We start from the raw sequence: 10,340 nt of genomic DNA, 5'->3' as shown, positions 1-10,340 counted from the left end.
CAGAAATGGTTACCCTTTCACTTTAAGTCCTGTCTTGCTAAATAAAATATTCCTGAGGGGCAAGTTACTGTTTGAAAATAGAATACACTCATCCGGGAACAACCAAACACTTGGCAGTGTTGACCAAAACACATATTTGTGCATAAATACAAGTGTTTAAAAGAGATGAAGAGATACTAAAGGTGAGCTGTATTTTCCTTGCCTTTATGACTCTGATTAATAATGTGATAAATTAGCTGTAGGATACAATATTAATTAACAGGATATTAGTTGCATTTTATGGCCAATAACATAACAAGCTCTGAAATAGTAGTCAGACTAAACTGCTGACACGGGCTTTTCTGAAAACTGAGCTGTAGTTTGATTTCTCATTTGTCCAAGTGAAGCATCAGCAACTGAGTAAAACCAATTACCTTCAAACCCACCAAGCCCTCGGCAGCAACTTAGTGCATCTGAGCTTTGCCCAAATGTTATTACTTTCAAATTAGAGGCTGGTCTGAGATGGGGCATCAAAGAATTTCTACTGCTGAAAATAATGCAAGATGGCAGTCCAGTTGTATAACACTTCGAGGGGCCAAATAGAAAGCAAAAGCTCCTTCCAAGTCTGAGACATCTTGAATCCATGGCCATCCACTTCTGGAAAGCAAATCCAGAGGCACAGAAGTGAGACACAAAGAGGGAGGTGTTTTTGAAGTGAAGTCCTTGGTTTGGGGTGGGAAATACTTTAGGAAAAAGGGCACAAAATCAAGCATGGAGGAGACTAAAGAGACTCACCTGATGGAAACTAGCTCACCTCATCATGTCATGAGAAACTCCATAGCACAAGAGTTCCTCAGTTCGAGAGAGAAGAAGGCATTGAGTGAACACGTGATCAGAGGAATTAAAACAAGCAGGGAAGGGGTGTTATAGGTACTGGAAGAAATCTCCATTCATGTATTTATTTATTTATCTCTTTCACAAATCTTCACTTTCTAGCTTCTCTCTCTCTCTCTCTCTCTCTCTCTCTCTCTCTCTCTCTCTCTCTCTTTTTCCCCCCATTCCCTCCACCCACAAGCCCATACGTGTGTGCGCACACACACACACACACACACACCCTGTTATTTTCTATCTTCCTTTTTTGCCTAATTTCTTTCATAGCACTCATTGCTATCCAAATTACATTTCAGATAGTTTAATAGTTTACTCTTTTTTACTTGTTTGTTACCTGTGTCTCTTATAAACTCCTTGAAGTCAGGTATGCGTCTGTTCTGTCTACTGCAAACCAGTTCCTGGAGTATAATAGTCACAAATTCGTCAAATCAAAGAAAGACCCCCTTCAAAGAGCTTCCATGTATCAAATACCTCTTATGTCAATGCAAAGAATTCAATTGTAATGCCAGTCATAACTACCAGTCACCAAGAGGGGGAACACATTGATCTAAAAGTTTTGCATATAGTACTTTATTTAGAGTTCTCAGCAACCCTGTGAAACATGTATTTTTATTTCCTTTTTTTTTTTTTTTCAAAATGAGGGTGTAGAGGCTTAGAGAGACTGACTTGATGCCACGAAGCTGGAAAGAAGTAAAGCCGTGAATGAAATGGGATTTGTCTGACTCTGACTCTAGGCATTGTCACGTTCAAAGATGAATAAGATACACACAGCCTCCCTGAGAACCTCAAGGCCCCATGGTTTGGCTTGGAAGCAGCATGGTCTGTGAAGGTCTCCTTTGTCTTCTGTGGCCAGAAAAAGATTCTGGCAACGAATCTCAGAGAACTGGAGATGCACCATTTGCCATCCTGGGAACTTCAAGAATGTGCTCCCTCATGGCAAGATCTGGTATTTCATGCTGTTTCGCCTTTGGGTGAGGTCGGATTCTGCGGTAGAGGTTTGCCAAGCAACATATATTCTCACATCTCCCGTTCCCTGACTGCGTGTGAGTCCAACAGCTGTCAGGGATCCTATTTACTTTTAATAAATCTAACAAATGAACAATAAATAAGTGATGAGTCTTCGGCCTCAGAGGATCCAGCAAGGGCAGGACCCAGCCAGGTGCATGGGAAACTGAACTCTTTTTCAGCATTCATCACCGGATTCTAAACAGCAAGCACCAAACTCCAAAGTCAGTCAGGCCACCGTTTCTACGTATTTTACAGATCACAAAACTATTCCTTCCTCTGGTCTTCTGGAATAAAAGGAAATTCCTCAGCCTATTCATCCCATGAATTAAAAAAGAAAGAGAGAGAGAGATTTAAGAAAAAAAAATAAAAGGTCTCCCCGGTTACAATGCTGTTCATGTCCTTTGACCAGAAAGAGTTAGAGAAAAACTTCAGGATTGATCTGAGGGACACAGAGCCCAGGTTCCATTAAAGTGCATTAATGCCAAGGTCTGTGTAATTAGTGAAAAGTCAATTCCCATTACTAGTTAACACTATTGAATATCTGCTTTCTTTAATAAAAAGCCATGTCCAGTACAAAGAGAATAAATCAATAGGTTGGCTGCATTTAGATCTATTCGGCCTTCTAAAATGCACAGAGAAACTCCCTGTCAGAGCTGCACTGTCTGTCTGCCAAGCTCCGTCTGTGAGCTGGCAGCTGGCCCTGACTTCTTTGCCTGGAATCTTTCATTAGCACTCTCTCGCCTTCGCTCTCATTTCTCTAATCAGGAAAGTTGAGTTTTGCCCTATGCCTAAAAATCTTCTATTTGAGCTTAATCTTGATCCCCCTCTAATTTGGACTTGTTCAGAAAACAAGCTTCAAAGCCACTCTGTCCATACTTCTGAATCCCAGCATTTGCCGCACACCAGCCCTCCTTCAAGCCAGGACAGTGTGAGGTAGACGCAATCACTTACAAGAGACCAAAGAATCCCCAGGGCCTGAAAGAGTTTTCCCCTCCAGATCTACTCTCTGCACTTTTACAGCTGGCCAGCCTACTTGCTGCCAATTTTGGAGGCAGCTGGAATGTTCCAGATTCTCAATTGTGTAAAGCAAAAAATAAATTAAAGAAAAAATACACCTGTCCTAGTAATGTATATAAGTCCCAATCCTCAGCACCATGTGCAGAAGAACACATTCATCTCCTTACTTTGGGTCTCCCTCTTTGCAGCCAAGCGGGGCTCTTCTTTCTTCAATGGTTAGACATGACCTTCATTATAAGGCTTGGTTGATGAAAGAATACTTTAAACCCCTCTGCCTTTTAAGGATGTGTAAGTTACTCTGAAGTTGGAAAAGTGTATTTCCACTTAAGTGAATTACTTATCTCAAATCATTTCATTTTTATTTACATTTTCATTTACCACCATGCTCAGTCAGTCTTTGACTAAAAGAGAATCAATATAATTTTGCTTCAGGTTAAGTTTACTGTACAGTATTCTTTGACATTCTTTTTGATCCTTGGTCCTTCTTTTTATCTGTTGGTTCTCCTTCTGGACCTCCTTCCTTTCTAAAGTGAGTGTTTTGTGGATTGGGAGGGCTTAGTAGTGATATTGGTCTGGGTCACCGTTTCAGTGGGAGGAAGTATTTGAATTTCATTCCTTTCAGGATTTAGCAAATTGGTAGAGTGTGCTGGGTTTTCCAGTGGGTTCAAGCCTAACATTTCTCCTCTCAAGCAGGAGGACATGTCAGATGAAACAGGAGTTGCTAAAGCCACAGCTACATTTTGTATGCCGCTTTCCATGACCCCCATCCCTGGTCCCAAAACCTGGTCTGCCATTAGAGATGATCAAAACCAAGACCCTACACTGTGAAACCAACCAGTGACCACCCTCCCCCCCCCACACACTCCATAGTTTTGTGAATATTCCTAAAGCCATTTAAATCATCTGCTGGTCAGAGAACTGTGACAATGCAGTAGCAGGGTCACAGTAACCAAGACAGATAATAAAAATGAATGCTGTCCTAACTGAGAGTGGGAAGTGACGGGTTGTGAGGAGACATTCATGTCCTCAAAAATGACCAGTTTTTCCTCTTTCCAGGTTATAGATTTTGAAAAGGTAGGTTTATTAAGTGACCAGAAGAGTCTTAAAAGTCATCAGACAGGTTGGCCAAGGGTACTCGAATAGCTTGGATGACTCTGCCAAAGGGAAACTAACTGGAGAACTCGTGGTGAATGAAGGGATCCCAGATCATTGTTATCCTGAGTCAATGAAACTTTCCACTGGGCCAAGGCAGTGACTGAATTTCCATTCGGAAATGGAGCTCACAAAGCAATGAGCTGGCAGAGCCAAGAAATGAATCCAAGATGAAGTTGGGGTGGGGGGGGGAAATATTGGGGAATAAATGAGTGCAGCCTCGAGCAATCTGCCCAGGTGTCTTTTACACAGAAAAACTGTCTTTGAGGAGGTTGGCAGTTGTCTTTGATCCTTTAGTAAATCCAGCCCTGAAAACTCTGAAATGAATAGCAGGAGGCAGACTCAGATTAAACATTTTCACAAAACATATAGATCTGTTTTAGAACCGTACAATTCAGAAAATCACCTCAAATACTGTAAACCTTATGAAACACCAGACAACCAATTCCTCTTGCCTTCAAGTTCAGGAAGAGATTTTCCCTACCCTGTAAGAGCTCTTGAGAACTTGACCTTGGGAGAAGAGTCAGGTTGCCACACCGGAGCTGGTAGAAGAGTTGCTCTGTGCGATGAGAGCTGATGGAATGCACTCTCTCTTTCAAGTTCAAGTGTATATTGAGATTTTTATCTGAAATTAATTCTGATTAATATCAAGTTGGACTAAAGGAGAAAAACATTTCAAGCATGAGTTTATACTTGTTGACATGCTTATAGGATACACCTTAAATCTGAGTCATAAAACTGGAATAAAAGACTACTGAGAAATGCATACCACTGATCCGGTCTCACCAAGAAAGTCGTCATTCCACATTCCCCAAGGGCAGGAGACATTTGTTTCAAGGTGTTGTCCAATCACTCTCTAGCCATCAGAGCAACCTATGGCTGAAAGCCCTCAAGTCTGTTTACACCACTTTCATTCATTTTAGTTTATTGTCTAAGTTTCTCCCTCTAATGCTTCATTCTTCAATAATTTTAAGTAGAAAGAGAAATGGGCACACCATTCATGGGTGCTTCAAAAGCCTCATTGCTGATACAGAGGAAGAAGAGAGGGTTAAGTTCCTAGTTCTCAGGAGAACATTGCATCCATCACGATGGCTGTCACACAAATAAGAGAACAAAGCAAGCCCACCCACTCAGATGACAATTAGGCACATCCCTGAAGTCAGCTCTCCTCACTGAACCTGAACCTTTGCCTCCAGCTAAATCAGATTGTTCAGTGGAGGTAGAATGGAATTCCCAGATTAGCAAGATTTGGAACAAGGCTGGTAAGCCCTATCTATCCCAAGTAGAAGCAGGTTTATATACCCTAGAGATTAATGCTCTATCTGATGTGGGAGGGATGAAAATTTGTTCTCAAGATGTAGGCTTTCTATTCACCTCACTGATTGTTTCTTTTGCTGAGAAGAAACTTTTTAGTTTGAAGACATCCCATTTATTGATTCTTGCTTTTAATTCTTGTGCTATAGGAGTCTTATTAAGGAAGTTGGGGCCTAATCTCACATGATGAAGATTAGGGCCTACTTTTTCTTCTATTAGACACAGAATCTCAGGTTTAATTCCTAGGTCCTTGATCTACTTTGAGTTGAGTTTTGTGCAGGGTGAGAGATAGGGGTTTAATTTCATTTTGTTGCATATGGATTTCCAGTTTTCCCAGCACCACTTGTTGACGAAACTATCTTTTCTCCAGTGCATGTTTTTTGGCAACTTTGTTTAATATAAGATAATTGTAATTTTGTGGGTTAGTCTCTGTGTCCTCTATTCTGTACCATTGGTCTACCAGTCTATTTTGGTGCCAATACCATGCTGGTTTTGTTACTATTGCTCTGTAGTATAGTTTAAGGTCTGTTATAGTGATGCCACCTGCTTCACTCTTCTTGCTAAGGATTGCTTTAGCTCTTCTGGATCTCTTATTTTTCCAGATGAATTTCATGATTGCTTTTTCTATTTCTATGAGGAATGCCATTGGGATTTTGATCAAAATTGCATTGAAGCTGTATAGGGCTTTTGGTAGTATGGTCATTTGGATAATATTAATTCTGCCTACCCAAGAGCAAGACAAGTAAAAGCAGGTTTAGAGAGTGAAAATATAAACTCTTGGATAGTCAACCCTTACACTCCTTATTCCATCTGCATGATTTCTCAGCAAAAATTGAAGTGTATGAAATAGTTTTATTAAATGCCTGCCCACCTCACACAGAGTAAAAACAAAGTCTTTACCAGGCCTTCATCATCAGGCCACCAGCCAACCACTCACCCACTCCCCAATTCCTTCTCCAGTCTCTTCCAGGCCCACGAACCTACTTATTAGTCCGTAAGTATTCTAGACACATTCTTCTTTTAAGGTCCTTGAACTTGCTCTTCCCTCTGTCTGGATTATTTCTTCCACCATTGCCACATGGAAAAACTGGGTCTTGAATATCACTTTCTCAGTAGAGATTGATGAGCTACCAGCCTACCTAAAGTTCTAACTTCCCCTACCTCCCAAACACCTCCTTTGCTAACAAATCATATGGTTCATGTTTTCGATCATATTTATAATTTATACTCCTCACTCAGATGTAAGCTCCATGAAGACAGTGTTTGCTGTATCCCCAGTGCCTAGAACAATGCCTGATGCATAGTAATGACTTAATAAATACTAGTTGAATGAATGAATGAATGTCAACGATTTACCAAACCCATCCTTTCATTCACAAAAACCCAATCTTTTTTTTTTGTTTGTTTGTTTTGAGAGAGAGAATTTTTTTTTTAATATTTATTTTTTAGTTCTCGGCGGACACAACATCTTTGTTGGTATGTGATGCTGAGGATCGAACCCGGGCCGCACGCATGCCAGGCGAGCGCGCTACCGCTGAGCCACATCTCCAGCCCCCACAAAAACCCAATCTTTATATGGTCACTAGAAGCATTACCACCATGGTCTTCATTACAAATGGCCATGAGCTCTCACCATGTGCTAAGTATTGAATGGAACACCATATGTGCACTATCCTATTTAAGCTTACGATGAATAGATAGATGAGAAGCCAGGAACAGTCAAGTAATCTGTCCATGTTGCCTTACTAGTATGTGGCAGAGTTGAAATACAAGTTGAAGTTCGTCTCACACAGTGGGTCTCAATGAGGGGCAGTTTTGCCCTCCAAGGAACACTTGGCAATGTCTGAAAACACAATTCCCTTGTTACACTGAGGTTTGCTGTTGGACTCTGAGTAGATATTGATGCTGCTAAACGTCCAACGGTGCACAGGACAGCTCTCATAACAAAGAATCACCCAGCCCAGAAGGTCAATTGTGCTGAGGTTGAGAAACCCTGGTCTAACACCATAAATGTTTTGAGTTGCTTTGCAGTTTTGCTCGATTAGTCGCTAGTGGCGGTGCAAACTGCCTCCACCCTTCTGTAAAGGAACATGCAATATTTCTTGAGAGTGTTGCATGTTTTCATACCTTTTTGACCTTCCAATCCTACTTCTGTAAATCTGGCTTAAGGAAATAACCTAAAATGTGGAAAATGTCCCCAAATATTTCTCAGAACATTATTTGTAATAATAAAAAAACTGAAAACTACCTAATGTCTGATAATAAAAGAATCATTAAGTAAACTCTGGAATACCCACTTGTTGGAACATTAAACAGCCATTAAGATGTTATTTATTGAGAGTTTCTAACAACATGGGAAAGTGCTTACATAGAAATGTTAAATTTTAAAAATTAGGTTTCAGGCTTACGTAAGCAGTGTGACTATTAACTGACAGAAATTACACACACTAAAGAGGTCAAGCAGAAATAACATGAAATACTGATAATGTGGCAGAACTATGGCTGGTTAATTTCTTTCTTTTATATTCCAGTACTTCTGAAATGTTCTGTAATAATTGTATTCATTTTCCAATGGGAAAAATATCATTTAAGAAATCAGTTTTTTTTTTTCTTATAAAAAGAAGGAAGAAACTTAAAAAAAAAATAGCAACTGACTGTCTCTCAAGTGAATTTCAGATCTGTGGGGGTAGATTTGACTTTTATTTACATTTATTAGCTAATTTAATTAGAGATTATTATTATTTTCAAGCAACTATCTTTGTTATAGGAAGCAAAGAATGTGTAGTGAGTAGTTGCTGGAACTAGCTCCATCTTTGACAGAAAATATTTTCCTCACTCATCTTCTACCTTTTTTTCTAATGTTTTAGAAACATTTGATTCCATAAGAGAAAAACAGGCATGTACTTGGAACAAGCCCTGCTGTCCGCTCAGTTGCTTAATTGGGGCCCAGAGGGACACAGGGAAGGTGCCCTGGTGAATTGTCACATGGCCCACCCAAACGGGGAGCCATAAATCTAACACCTAGGACCATGGGCTCTGGAATTGAAGAGGCCCTGGTTCACCTCACAGCTCCCACCCACCACTGTGCCCTTGAGTGAGTCCTTAGGCTCTTTGTGCCCTCTCTGAATCCCAAGCCTAATTTTAAAACCACCGTGGAATGCTGTTAATGCCATCAGATGCTGTATGTGTTGGTCTCCATGACTTAGGACTGCCCATTTGAGGTAACCTGCCCACAATTCCCCAATATTCATCCTTCACACCACTTTGAGAGCTCTTTGTCTCAACACAACTTGAGGCCTAGCTATGGAAGTGACGATGCCATCCACAAGAGCTTCATGTGAGGTCCCCTATCGTCTGACTTGGTTTTCAACTGAAACTGAGTGTTGGCTTTCTGGTCAACCTCAGGCTGCAGCCTAGAATGAGGAGCACACAAAGCAGCCAAGAGAGAGAGAGAGAGCCTCCTCACTCACTCAGCCACTACTGGGGAAATGAAAGAACAAGAGAACTTGGTTATTTAATTAACCCTCAGAGTCTCTGGAATGTAAACGTTTTCTTTGTAAAGCTCGGAGACCTCTCTTGTGTCCAACCCACAGGCTTTTATTTCCGCCTCTCCTTCTGTTTCTCTGCTCTTGACCCCCCTGTAATACATTATTACATGACTTGTTTGCACAGAGGGACAAGCTCCCCCCCCCCCTCCCAATTCTTGAGGTGTTAGAAATTTTCTCCCTTATCAATTTTCCAAGGACTGGCCCTTTATTCCCTAATGGCGCTAGATTGGTACACACTGCAGACACTGGCTCAGAAACAAAAGGAAAGGCAAGAAGATAGAGATACACACAGCCAGCCTCCCCGTCTATTCCCAGTGTGTCCGACTGACAATGCTGTGTGGAAGGGAAATTGTTCTATCAGCGACTGTGTTAGATTCATGACCCCACCACAACCTTGAATTGGCCTTTAGTTGTCGCTGATGGGAACTGAAGAACAGCGCCTGTCGACATGATTGCTACTCTCCAATGAATCAGAACATACAGGGCGAGGAGCAGCACATTAAAGTAGCAACAGAAATATATCACTGTACTTTTATATAGATGTATTGCTTTTGCCCAGGCATATAAATGATTGGGCCAGCCACTTATTTTTTTTTCCAAGGACTATAAATTAAAAATAAGCTAAAGGTTTTTAAATTATGTTCTTTTTTAAAAAAAATCAGGGTAGCTATTTTAAGGCAACAGTCAAATATTTAAAGATCATCTTATATGGATATTTCAGCCACTGTCATTGGGAGGAACATCAGCTCTTGCCACCTGCACTCAGGTTACTTAACACATGGATTTATCACGGGTTGGCATCTGCTAATTGATCTTTTTTAAATGTCTGTGTTTCCTTGTTTTTGTTTCTTTGCCTGCTTATCAAAGAAAGTACCATTCAGAAAATTAAGTTGTGATTTAAATGGACGGCATGCATATTCACCAGCCCGAACAAGATGCTGTAATTGTTCAGAGAAAGCTGATCAACAATTCTTAAATTTGGGAGGTCATAGGGCCCCATGGAGAAGGTACTGAAGTGAACCCCTCCTTCAGAACATGCATGCATGCTTGCACTTACAAGCAAAAATTTTCATTTCGCTTCAAGGACTCACAAGTTCTCTGAAGCCCTTCCTTGAAGCCCAGGTTAAGATCCCCTGTTTTTAAGAGTCTCCTATAAAACTATCTAGTTGTGACTCACTGGGATGTGGTATCAACTTTGAAGCATATAGATCAAGTAAATGGTTTCTAGTGATAGGTCAAGTATAGAGGTCTACAAATAATTTATTCTTTATAAATATGCACAGGTGAGAAGATTCACGTTCTTTTATGGCATCACTTCCATTTAATCGCCAGCTGATAAGATCTTATGTGGTCTGGCCCCTGACTACCTCCCTGACATGGCTCTCACTGATTTTCTCCTCACCCTAAAGGCACCAGCCACACAGCCTTCTT

This window comes from Urocitellus parryii, chromosome 4 (genome assembly GCF_045843805.1).
Source record: "Urocitellus parryii isolate mUroPar1 chromosome 4, mUroPar1.hap1, whole genome shotgun sequence".
Classification (NCBI taxonomy): Eukaryota; Metazoa; Chordata; class Mammalia; order Rodentia; family Sciuridae; genus Urocitellus; species Urocitellus parryii.
Note: the sequence above shows the minus strand (reverse complement) of the source record.